Source organism: Pieris napi, chromosome W, assembly GCF_905475465.1.
Source record: "Pieris napi chromosome W, ilPieNapi1.2, whole genome shotgun sequence".
Taxonomy (NCBI): Eukaryota; Metazoa; Arthropoda; class Insecta; order Lepidoptera; family Pieridae; genus Pieris; species Pieris napi.
Genome location: NC_062258.1, coordinates 2343479 through 2356955, shown reverse-complemented (window position 1 = coordinate 2356955; position 13477 = coordinate 2343479). Strand labels below are relative to the sequence as shown.

Below are 13477 nucleotides of genomic sequence, written 5' to 3'. Positions count from 1 at the left end.
TAATTTACTAAATAATGTACAAAAATTAATTTTCTCAAAAACTACCTTATGGATTTTGATAAAAATTACACCACAAGATAGCGTATTTTATTTGAAACGTTTCGATGTATTATGTTTAATGTTTTGATCATAATTAACTAAATAATGTACAAAAATTAATTTTCTCAAAAACTACCTTATGGATTTTGATAAAAATTACACCACAAGATAGCGCATATTATAAGAAACGTTTTGATGTATTATTTTATTGGAAACGTTTCGATGTATTATGTTTAATGTTTTGATCATAATTAACTAAATAATGTACAAAAATTAATTTTCTCAAAAACTACCTTATGGATTTTGATAAAAATTACACCACAAGATAGCGCATATTATAAGAAACGTTTTGATGTATTATTTTATTGGAAACGTTTTGATGTATTATGTTTCATGTTTTGATCATAATTGACTAAATAATGTACAAAAATTAATTTTCTCAAAAACTACCTTATGGATTTTGATTAAAATTACACCACATGATAGCGTATTTTATTAGAAACGTTTTGATGTATTATGTTTAATGTTTTGATCATAATTGACTAAATAATGTACAAAAAATAATTTTCTCAAAAACTACCTTATGGATTTTGATAAAAATTACACCACAAGATAGCGTATTTTATTAGAAACGTTTTGATGTATTATGTTTAATGTTTTAATCATAATTGACTAAATAATGTACAAAAAATAATTTTCTCAAAAACCACCTTATGGATTTTGATAAAAATTACACCACAAGATAGCGTATTTTATTAGAAACGTTTTGATGTATTATGTTTAATGTTTTGATCATAATTAACTAAATAATGTACAAAAATTAATTTTCTCAAAAACTACCTTATGGATTTTGATAAAAATTAAACCACAAGATAGCGCATATTATAAGAAACGTTTTGATGTATTATTTTATTGGAAACGTTTTGATGTATTATGTTTCATGTTTTGATCATAATTGACTAAGTAATGTACAAAAATTAATTTTCTCAAAAACTACCTTATGGATTTTGATAAAAATTACACCACAAGATAGCGTATTTTATAAGAAACGTTTTGATGTATTATGTTTAATGTTTTGATCATAAATAACTAAATAATGTACAAAAATTAATTTTCTCAAAAACTACCTTATGGATTTTGATAACAATTACTTCACAAGATTGCGCATATTATAAGAAACGTTTTGATGTATTATTTTATTGGAAACGTTTTGATGTATTATGTTTCATGTTTTGATCATAATTGACTAAATAATGTACAAAAATTAATTTTCTCAAAAACTACCTTATGGATTTTGATAAAAATTGCACCACAAGATAGCGTATTTTATTAGAAACGTTTTGATGTATTATGTTTAATGTTTTGATCATAATTAACTAAATAATGTACAAAAATTAATTTTCTCAAAAACTACCTTATGGATTTTGATAAAAATTACACCACAAGATAGCGTATTTTATAAGAAACGTTTTGATGTATTATGTTTAATGTTTTAATCATAATTGACTAAATAATGTACAAAAAATAATTTTCTCAAAAACTACCTTATGGATTTTGATAAAAATTACACCACAAGATAGCGTATTTTAGTAGAAACGTTTTGATGTATTATGTTTAATGTTTTGATCATAATTAACTAAATAATGTACAAAAATTAATTTTCTCAAAAACTACCTTATGGATTTTGATAAAAATTACACCACAAGATAGCGCATATTATAAGAAACGTTTTGATGTATTATTTTATTGGAAACGTTTTGATGTATTATGTTTCATGTTTTGATCATAATTGACTAAATAATGTACAAAAAATAATTTTCTCAAAAACTACCTAATGGATTTTGATAAAAATTACACCACAAGATAGCGTATTTTATTAGAAACGTTTTGATGTATTATGTTTAATGTTTTGATCATAATTAACTAAATAATGTACAAAAATTAATTTTCTCAAAAACTACCTTATGGATTTTGATAAAAATTACACCACAAGATAGCGCATATTATAAGAAACGTTTTGATGTATTATTTTATTGGAAACGTTTTGATGTATTATGTTTCATGTTTTGATCATAATTGACTAAATAATGTACAAAAATTAATTTTCTCAAAAACTACCTAATGGATTTTGATAAAAATTACACCACAAGATAGCGTATTTTATTTGAAACGTTTTGATGTATTATATTTAATGTTTTGATCATAATTTACTAAATAATGTACAAAAATTAATTTTCTCAAAAACTACCTTATGGATTTTGATAAAAATTACACCACAAGATAGCGTATTTTATTTGAAACGTTTCGATGTATTATGTTTAATGTTTTGATCATAATTAACTAAATAATGTACAAAAATTAATTTTCTCAAAAACTACCTTATGGATTTTGATAAAAATTACACCACAAGATAGCGCATATTATAAGAAACGTTTTGATGTATAATTTTATTGGAAACGTTTTGATGTATTATGTTTCATGTTTTGATCATAATTGACTAAATAATGTACAAAAATTAATTTTCTCAAAAACTACCTTATGGATTTTGATAAAAATTACACCACAAGATAGCGTATTTTATTAGAAACGTTTTGATGTATTATGTTTAATGTTTTGATCATAATTAACTAAATAATGTACAAAAATTAATTTTCTCAAAAACTACCTTATGGATTTTGATAAAAATTACACCACAAGATAGCGTATTTTATTGGAAACGTTTTGATGTATTATGTTTCATGTTTTGATCATAATTGACTAAAAAATGTACAAAAATTAATTTTCTCAAAAACTACCTAATGGATTTTGATAAAAATTACACCACAAGATAGCGTATTTTATTTGAAACGTTTCGATGTATTATGTTTAATGTTTTGATCATAATTAACTAAATAATGTACAAAAATTAATTTTCTCAAAAACTACCTTATGGATTTTGATAAAAATTACACCACAAGATAGCGCATATTATAAGAAACGTTTTGATGAATTATTTTATTGGAAACGTTTTGATGTATTATGTTTCATGTTTTGATCATAATTGACTAAATAATGTACAAAAATTAATTTTCTCAAAAACTACCTAATGGATTTTGATAAAAATTACACCACAAGATAGCGTATTTTATTAGAAACGTTTTGATGTATTATGTTTAATGTTTTGATCATAATTAACTAAATAATGTACAAAAATTAATTTTCTCAAAAACTACCTTATGGATTTTGATAAAAATTACACCACAAGATAGCGTATTTTATTAGAAACGTTTTGATGTATTATGTTTCATGTTTTGATCATAATTGACTAAATAATGTACAAAAATTAATTTTCTCAAAAACTACCTAATGGATTTTGATAAAAATTACACCACAAGATAGCGTATTTTATTAGAAACGTTTTGATGTATTATGTTTAATGTTTTGATCATAATTAACTAAATAATGTACAAAAATTAATTTTCTCAAAAACTACCTTATGGATTTTGATAAAAATTACACCACAAGATAGCGCATATTATAAGAAACGTTTTGATGTATTATTTTATTGGAAACGTTTTGATGTATTATGTTTCATGTTTTGATCATAATTGACTAAATAATGTACAAAAATTAATTTTCTCAAAAACTACCTTATGGATTTTGATAAAAATTGCACCACAAGATAGCGTATTTTATTAGAAACGTTTTGATGTATTATGTTTAATGTTTTGATCATAATTAACTAAATAATGTACAAAAATTAATTTTCTCAAAAACTACCTAATGGATTTTGATAAAAATTACACCACAAGATAGCGCATATTATAAGAAACGTTTTGATGTATTATTTTATTGGAAACGTTTTGATGTATTATGTTTCATGTTTTGATCATAATTGACTAAATAATGTACAAAAATTAATTTTCTCAAAAACTACCTTATGGATTTTGATAAAAATTACACCACAAGATAGCGCATATTATAAGAAACGTTTTGATGTATTATTTTATTGGAAACGTTTTGATGTATTATTTTATTGGAAACGTTTTGATGTATTATGTTTCATGTTTTGATCATAATTGACTAAATAATGTACAAAAATTAATTTTCTCAAAAACTACCTTATGGATTTTGATAAAAATTACACCACAAGATAGCGCATATTATAAGAAACGTTTTGATGTATTATTTTATTGGAAACGTTTTGATGTATTATGTTTCATGTTTTGATCATAATTGACTAAATAATGTACAAAAATTAATTTTCTCAAAAACTACCTTATGGATTTTGATAAAAATTACACCACAAGATAGCGTATTTTATAAGAAACGTTTTGATGTATTATGTTTAATGTCTTAATCATAATTGACTAAATAATGTACAAAAAATTATTTTCTCAAAAACTACCTTATGGATTTTGATAAAAATTACACCACAAGATAGCGTATTTTAGTAGAAACGTTTTGATGTATTATGTTTAATGTTTTAATCATAATTGACTAAAAAATGTACAAAAAATAATTTTCTCAAAAACCACCTTATGGATTTTGATAAAAATTACACCACAAGATAGCGTATTTTATTGGAAACGTTTTGATGTATTATGTTTAATGTTTTGATCATAATTAACTAAATAATGTACAAAAATTAATTTTCTCAAAAACTACCTTATGGATTTTGATAAAAATTAAACCACAAGATAGCGCATATTATAAGAAACGTTTTGATGTATTATTTTATTGGAAACGTTTTGATGTATTATGTTTCATGTTTTGATCATAATTGACTAAATAATGTACAAAAAATAATTTTCTCAAAAACTACCTTATGGATTTTGATAAAAATTACACCACAAGATAGTGTATTTTATAAGAAACGTTTTGATGTATTATGTTTAATGTTTTAATCATAATTGACTAAATAATGTACAAAAAATAATTTTCTCAAAAACTACCTTATGGATTTTGATAAAAATTACACCACAAGATAGCGTATTTTATAAGAAACGTTTTGATGTATTATGTTTAATGTTTTGATCATAATTAACTAAATAATGTACAAAAATTAATTTTCTCAAAAACTACCTTATGGATTTTGATAAAAATTACTTCACAAGATAGCGCATATTATAAGAAACGTTTTGATGTATTATTTTATTGGAAACGTTTTGATGTATTATGTTTCATGTTTTGATCATAATTGACTAAATAATGTACAAAAATTAATTTTCTCAAAAACTACCTTATGGATTTTGATAAAAATTACACCACAAGATAGCGTATTTTATTAGAAACGTTTTGATGTATTATGTTTAATGTTTTGATCATAATTAACTAAATAATGTACAAAAATTAATTTTCTCAAAAACTACCTTATGGATTTTGATAAAAATTACACCACAAGATAGCGCATATTATAAGAAACGTTTTGATGTATTATTTTATTGGAAACGTTTTGATGTATTATGTTTCATGTTTTGATCATAATTGACTAAATAATGTACAAAAATTAATTTTCTCAAAAACTACCTTATGGATTTTGATAAAAATTGCACCACAAGATAGCGTATTTTATTAGAAACGTTTTGATGTATTATGTTTAATGTTTTGATCATAATTAACTAAATAATGTACAAAAATTAATTTTCTCAAAAACTACCTAATGGATTTTGATAAAAATTACACCACAAGATAGCGCATATTATAAGAAACGTTTTGATGTATTATTTTATTGGAAACGTTTTGATGTATTATGTTTCATGTTTTGATCATAATTGACTAAATAATGTACAAAAATTAATTTTCTCAAAAACTACCTTATGGATTTTGATAAAAATTACACCACAAGATAGCGCATATTATAAGAAACGTTTTGATGTATTATTTTATTGGAAACGTTTTGATGTATTATGTTTCATGTTTTGATCATAATTGACTAAATAATGTACAAAAAATAATTTTCTCAAAAACTACCTTATGGATTTTGATAAAAATTACACCACAAGATAGTGTATTTTATAAGAAACGTTTTGATGTATTATGTTTAATGTTTTAATCATAATTGACTAAATAATGTACAAAAAATAATTTTCTCAAAAACTACCTTATGGATTTTGATAAAAATTACACCACAAGATAGCGTATTTTATAAGAAACGTTTTGATGTATTATGTTTAATGTTTTGATCATAATTAACTAAATAATGTACAAAAATTAATTTTCTCAAAAACTACCTTATGGATTTTGATAAAAATTACTTCACAAGATAGCGCATATTATAAGAAACGTTTTGATGTATTATTTTATTGGAAACGTTTTGATGTATTATGTTTCATGTTTTGATCATAATTGACTAAATAATGTACAAAAATTAATTTTCTCAAAAACTACCTTATGGATTTTGATAAAAATTACACCACAAGATAGCGTATTTTATTAGAAACGTTTTGATGTATTATGTTTAATGTTTTGATCATAATTAACTAAATAATGTACAAAAATTAATTTTCTCAAAAACTACCTTATGGATTTTGATAAAAATTACACCACAAGATAGCGCATATTATAAGAAACGTTTTGATGTATTATTTTATTGGAAACGTTTTGATGTATTATGTTTCATGTTTTGATCATAATTGACTAAATAATGTACAAAAATTAATTTTCTCAAAAACTACCTTATGGATTTTGATAAAAATTGCACCACAAGATAGCGTATTTTATTAGAAACGTTTTGATGTATTATGTTTAATGTTTTGATCATAATTAACTAAATAATGTACAAAAATTAATTTTCTCAAAAACTACCTAATGGATTTTGATAAAAATTACACCACAAGATAGCGCATATTATAAGAAACGTTTTGATGTATTATTTTATTGGAAACGTTTTGATGTATTATGTTTCATGTTTTGATCATAATTGACTAAATAATGTACAAAAATTAATTTTCTCAAAAACTACCTTATGGATTTTGATAAAAATTACACCACAAGATAGCGCATATTATAAGAAACGTTTTGATGTATTATTTTATTGGAAACGTTTTGATGTATTATTTTATTGGAAACGTTTTGATGTATTATGTTTCATGTTTTGATCATAATTGACTAAATAATGTACAAAAATTAATTTTCTCAAAAACTACCTTATGGATTTTGATAAAAATTACACCACAAGATAGCGCATATTATAAGAAACGTTTTGATGTATTATTTTATTGGAAACGTTTTGATGTATTATGTTTCATGTTTTGATCATAATTGACTAAATAATGTACAAAAATTAATTTTCTCAAAAACTACCTTATGGATTTTGATAAAAATTACACCACAAGATAGCGTATTTTATAAGAAACGTTTTGATGTATTATGTTTAATGTCTTAATCATAATTGACTAAATAATGTACAAAAAATTATTTTCTCAAAAACTACCTTATGGATTTTGATAAAAATTACACCACAAGATAGCGTATTTTAGTAGAAACGTTTTGATGTATTATGTTTAATGTTTTAATCATAATTGACTAAAAAATGTACAAAAAATAATTTTCTCAAAAACCACCTTATGGATTTTGATAAAAATTACACCACAAGATAGCGTATTTTATTGGAAACGTTTTGATGTATTATGTTTAATGTTTTGATCATAATTAACTAAATAATGTACAAAAATTAATTTTCTCAAAAACTACCTTATGGATTTTGATAAAAATTAAACCACAAGATAGCGCATATTATAAGAAACGTTTTGATGTATTATTTTATTGGAAACGTTTTGATGTATTATGTTTCATGTTTTGATCATAATTGACTAAATAATGTACAAAAAATAATTTTCTCAAAAACTACCTTATGGATTTTGATAAAAATTACACCACAAGATAGTGTATTTTATAAGAAACGTTTTGATGTATTATGTTTAATGTTTTAATCATAATTGACTAAATAATGTACAAAAAATAATTTTCTCAAAAACTACCTTATGGATTTTGATAAAAATTACACCACAAGATAGCGTATTTTATAAGAAACGTTTTGATGTATTATGTTTAATGTTTTGATCATAATTAACTAAATAATGTACAAAAATTAATTTTCTCAAAAACTACCTTATGGATTTTGATAAAAATTACTTCACAAGATAGCGCATATTATAAGAAACGTTTTGATGTATTATTTTATTGGAAACGTTTTGATGTATTATGTTTCATGTTTTGATCATAATTGACTAAATAATGTACAAAAATTAATTTTCTCAAAAACTACCTTATGGATTTTGATAAAAATTACACCACAAGATAGCGTATTTTATAAGAAACGTTTTGATGTATTATGTTTAATGTTTTGATCATAATTAACTAAATAATGTACAAAAATTAATTTTCTCAAAAACTACCTTATGGATTTTGATAAAAATTACTTCACAAGATAGCGCATATTATAAGAAACGTTTTGATGTATTATTTTATTGGAAACGTTTTGATGTATTATGTTTCATGTTTTGATCATAATTGACTAAATAATGTACAAAAATTAATTTTCTCAAAAACTACCTTATGGATTTTGATAAAAATTGCACCACAAGATAGCGTATTTTATTAGAAACGTTTTGATGTATTATGTTTAATGTTTTGATCATAATTAACTAAATAATGTACAAAAATTAATTTTCTCAAAAACTACCTTATGGATTTTGATAAAAATTACACCACAAGATAGCGTATTTTATAAGAAACGTTTTGATGTATTATGTTTAATGTCTTAATCATAATTGACTAAATAATGTACAAAAAATAATTTTCTCAAAAACTACCTTATGGATTTTGATAAAAATTACACCACAAGATAGCGTATTTTAGTAGAAACGTTTTGATGTATTATGTTTAATGTTTTGATCATAATTAACTAAATAATGTACAAAAATTAATTTTCTCAAAAACTACCTTATGGATTTTGATAAAAATTACACCACAAGATAGCGCATATTATAAGAAACGTTTTGATGTATTATTTTATTGGAAACGTTTTGATGTATTATGTTTCATGTTTTGATCATAATTGACTAAATAATGTACAAAAAATAATTTTCTCAAAAACTACCTAATGGATTTTGATAAAAATTACACCACAAGATAGCGTATTTTATTAGAAACGTTTTGATGTATTATGTTTAATGTTTTGATCATAATTAACTAAATAATGTACAAAAATTAATTTTCTCAAAAACTACCTTATGGATTTTGATAAAAATTACACCACAAGATAGCGTATTTTATTTGAAACGTTTCGATGTATTATGTTTAATGTTTTGATCATAATTAACTAAATAATGTACAAAAATTAATTTTCTCAAAAACTACCTTATGGATTTTGATAAAAATTACACCACAAGATAGCGCATATTATAAGAAACGTTTTGATGTATTATTTTATTGGAAACGTTTTGATGTATTATGTTTCATGTTTTGATCATAATTGACTAAATAATGTACAAAAATTAATTTTCTCAAAAACTACCTTATGGATTTTGATAAAAAATTACACCACAAGATAGCGTATTTTATTAGAAACGTTTTAATGTATTATGTTTAATGTTTTGATCATAATTAACTAAATAATGTACAAAAATTAATTGTCTCAAAAACTACCTTATGGATTTTGATAAAAATTACACCACAAGATAGCGTATTTTATTGGAAACGTTTTGATGTATTATGTTTCATGTTTTGATCATAATTGACTAAATATTGTACAAAAATTAATTTTCTCAAAAACTACCTAATGGATTTTGATAAAAATTACACCACAAGATAGCGTATTTTATTTGAAACGTTTTGATGTATTATATTTAATGTTTTGATCATAATTTACTAAATAATGTACAAAAATTAATTTTCTCAAAAACTACCTTATGGATTTTGATAAAAATTACACCACAAGATAGCGTATTTTATTTGAAACGTTTCGATGTATTATGTTTAATGTTTTGATCATAATTAACTAAATAATGTACAAAAATTAATTTTCTCAAAAACTACCTTATGGATTTTGATAAAAATTACACCACAAGATAGCGCATATTATAAGAAACGTTTTGATGTATTATTATATTGGAAACGTTTTGATGTATTATGTTTCATGTTTTGATCATAATTGACTAAATAATGTACAAAAATTAATTTTCTCAAAAACTACCTTATGGATTTTGATAAAAATTACACCACAAGATAGCGTATTTTATTGGAAACGTTTTGATGTATTATGTTTCATGTTTTGATCATAATTGACTAAATAATGTACAAAAATTAATTTTCTCAAAAACTACCTAATGGATTTTGATAAAAATTACACCACAAGATAGCGTATTTTATTTGAAACGTTTTGATGTATTATATTTAATGTTTTGATCATAATTTACTAAATAATGTACAAAAATTAATTTTCTCAAAAACTACCTTATGGATTTTGATAAAAATTACACCACAAGATAGCGTATTTTATTGGAAACGTTTTGATGTATTATGTTTAATGTTTTGATCATAATTAACTAAATAATGTACAAAAATTAATTTTCTCAAAAACTACCTTATGGATTTTGATAAAAATTACACCACAAGATAGCGCATATTATAAGAAACGTTTTGATGTATTATTTTATTGGAAACGTTTTGATGTATTATGTTTCATGTTTTGATCATAATTGACTAAATAATGTACAAAAATTAATTTTCTCAAAAACTACCTTATGGATTTTGATAAAAAATTACACCACAAGATAGCGTATTTTATTAGAAACGTTTTAATGTATTATGTTTAATGTTTTGATCATAATTAACTAAATAATGTACAAAAATTAATTTTCTCAAAAACTACCTTATGGATTTTGATAAAAATTACACCACAAGATAGCGTATTTTATTGGAAACGTTTTGATGTATTATGTTTCATGTTTTGATCATAATTGACTAAATAATGTACAAAAATTAATTTTCTCAAAAACTACCTAATGGATTTTGATAAAAATTACACCACAAGATAGCGTATTTTATTTGAAACGTTTTGATGTATTATATTTAATGTTTTGATCATAATTTACTAAATAATGTACAAAAATTAATTTTCTCAAAAACTTCCTTATGGATTTTGATAAAAATTACACCACAAGATAGCGTATTTTAGTAGAAACGTTTTGATGTATTATGTTTAATGTTTTAATCATAATTGACTAAAAAATGTACAAAAAATAATTTTCTCAAAAACCACCTTATGGATTTTGATAAAAATTACACCACAAGATAGCGTATTTTATTGGAAACGTTTTGATGTATTATGTTTAATGTTTTGATCATAATTAACTAAATAATGTACAAAAATTAATTTTCTCAAAAACTACCTTATGGATTTTGATAAAAATTACACCACAAGATAGTGTATTTTATAAGAAACGTTTTGATGTATTATGTTTAATGTTTTAATCATAATTGACTAAATAATGTACAAAAAATAATTTTCTCAAAAACTACCTTATGGATTTTGATAAAAATTACACCACAAGATAGCGTATTTTATTAGAAACGTTTTGATGTATTATGTTTAATGTTTTGATCATAATTAACTAAATAATGTACAAAAATTAATTTTCTCAAAAACTACCTTATGGATTTTGATAAAAATTACACCACAAGATAGCGCATATTATAAGAAACGTTTTGATGTATTATTTTATTGGAAACGTTTTGATGTATTATGTTTCATGTTTTGATCATAATTGACTAAATAATGTACAAAAATTAATTTTCTCAAAAACTACCTTATGGATTTTGATAAAAATTACACCACAAGATAGCGTATTTTATTGGAAACGTTTTGATGTATTATGTTTCATGTTTTGATCATAATTGACTAAATAATGTACAAAAATTAATTTTCTCAAAAACTACCTAATGGATTTTGATAAAAATTACACCACAAGATAGCGTATTTTATTTGAAACGTTTTGATGTATTATATTTAATGTTTTGATCATAATTTACTAAATAATGTACAAAAATTAATTTTCTCAAAAACTACCTTATGGATTTTGATAAAAATTACACCACAAGATAGCGTATTTTATTGGAAACGTTTTGATGTATTATGTTTAATGTTTTGATCATAATTAACTAAATAATGTACAAAAATTAATTTTCTCAAAAACTACCTTATGGATTTTGATAAAAATTACACCACAAGATAGCGCATATTATAAGAAACGTTTTGATGTATTATTTTATTGGAAACGTTTTGATGTATTATGTTTCATGTTTTGATCATAATTGACTAAATAATGTACAAAAATTAATTTTCTCAAAAACTACCTTATGGATTTTGATAAAAAATTACACCACAAGATAGCGTATTTTATTAGAAACGTTTTAATGTATTATGTTTAATGTTTTGATCATAATTAACTAAATAATGTACAAAAATTAATTTTCTCAAAAACTACCTTATGGATTTTGATAAAAATTACACCACAAGATAGCGTATTTTATTGGAAACGTTTTGATGTATTATGTTTCATGTTTTGATCATAATTGACTAAATAATGTACAAAAATTAATTTTCTCAAAAACTACCTAATGGATTTTGATAAAAATTACACCACAAGATAGCGTATTTTATTTGAAACGTTTTGATGTATTATATTTAATGTTTTGATCATAATTTACTAAATAATGTACAAAAATTAATTTTCTCAAAAACTACCTTATGGATTTTGATAAAAATTACACCACAAGATAGCGTATTTTAGTAGAAACGTTTTGATGTATTATGTTTAATGTTTTAATCATAATTGACTAAAAAATGTACAAAAAATAATTTTCTCAAAAACCACCTTATGGATTTTGATAAAAATTACACCACAAGATAGCGTATTTTATTGGAAACGTTTTGATGTATTATGTTTAATGTTTTGATCATAATTAACTAAATAATGTACAAAAATTAATTTTCTCAAAAACTACCTTATGGATTTTGATAAAAATTACACCACAAGATAGTGTATTTTATAAGAAACGTTTTGATGTATTATGTTTAATGTTTTAATCATAATTGACTAAATAATGTACAAAAAATAATTTTCTCAAAAACTACCTTATGGATTTTGATAAAAATTACACCACAAGATAGCGTATTTTATTAGAAACGTTTTGATGTATTATGTTTCATGTTTTGATCATAATTGACTAAATAATGTACAAAAATTAATTTTCTCAAAAACTACCTTATGGATTTTGATAAAAAATTACACCACAAGATAGCGTATTTTATTAGAAACGTTTTAATGTATTATGTTTAATGTTTTGATCATAATTAACTAAATAATGTACAAAAATTAATTTTCTCAAAAACTACCTTATGGATTTTGATAAAAATTACACCACAAGATAGCGTATTTTATTGGAAACGTTT

The 13477-nt window shown here is 22.5% G+C and overlaps 1 protein-coding gene across 1 annotated transcript in view; it reads left to right on the top strand.

Annotated features, from left to right (window-relative positions):
- LOC125062028 (aldo-keto reductase AKR2E4-like) overlaps positions 1 to 13477 on the top strand; it is a 243300-nt gene that overhangs the window by 112853 nt on the left and 116970 nt on the right. The window lies entirely within an intron of this gene.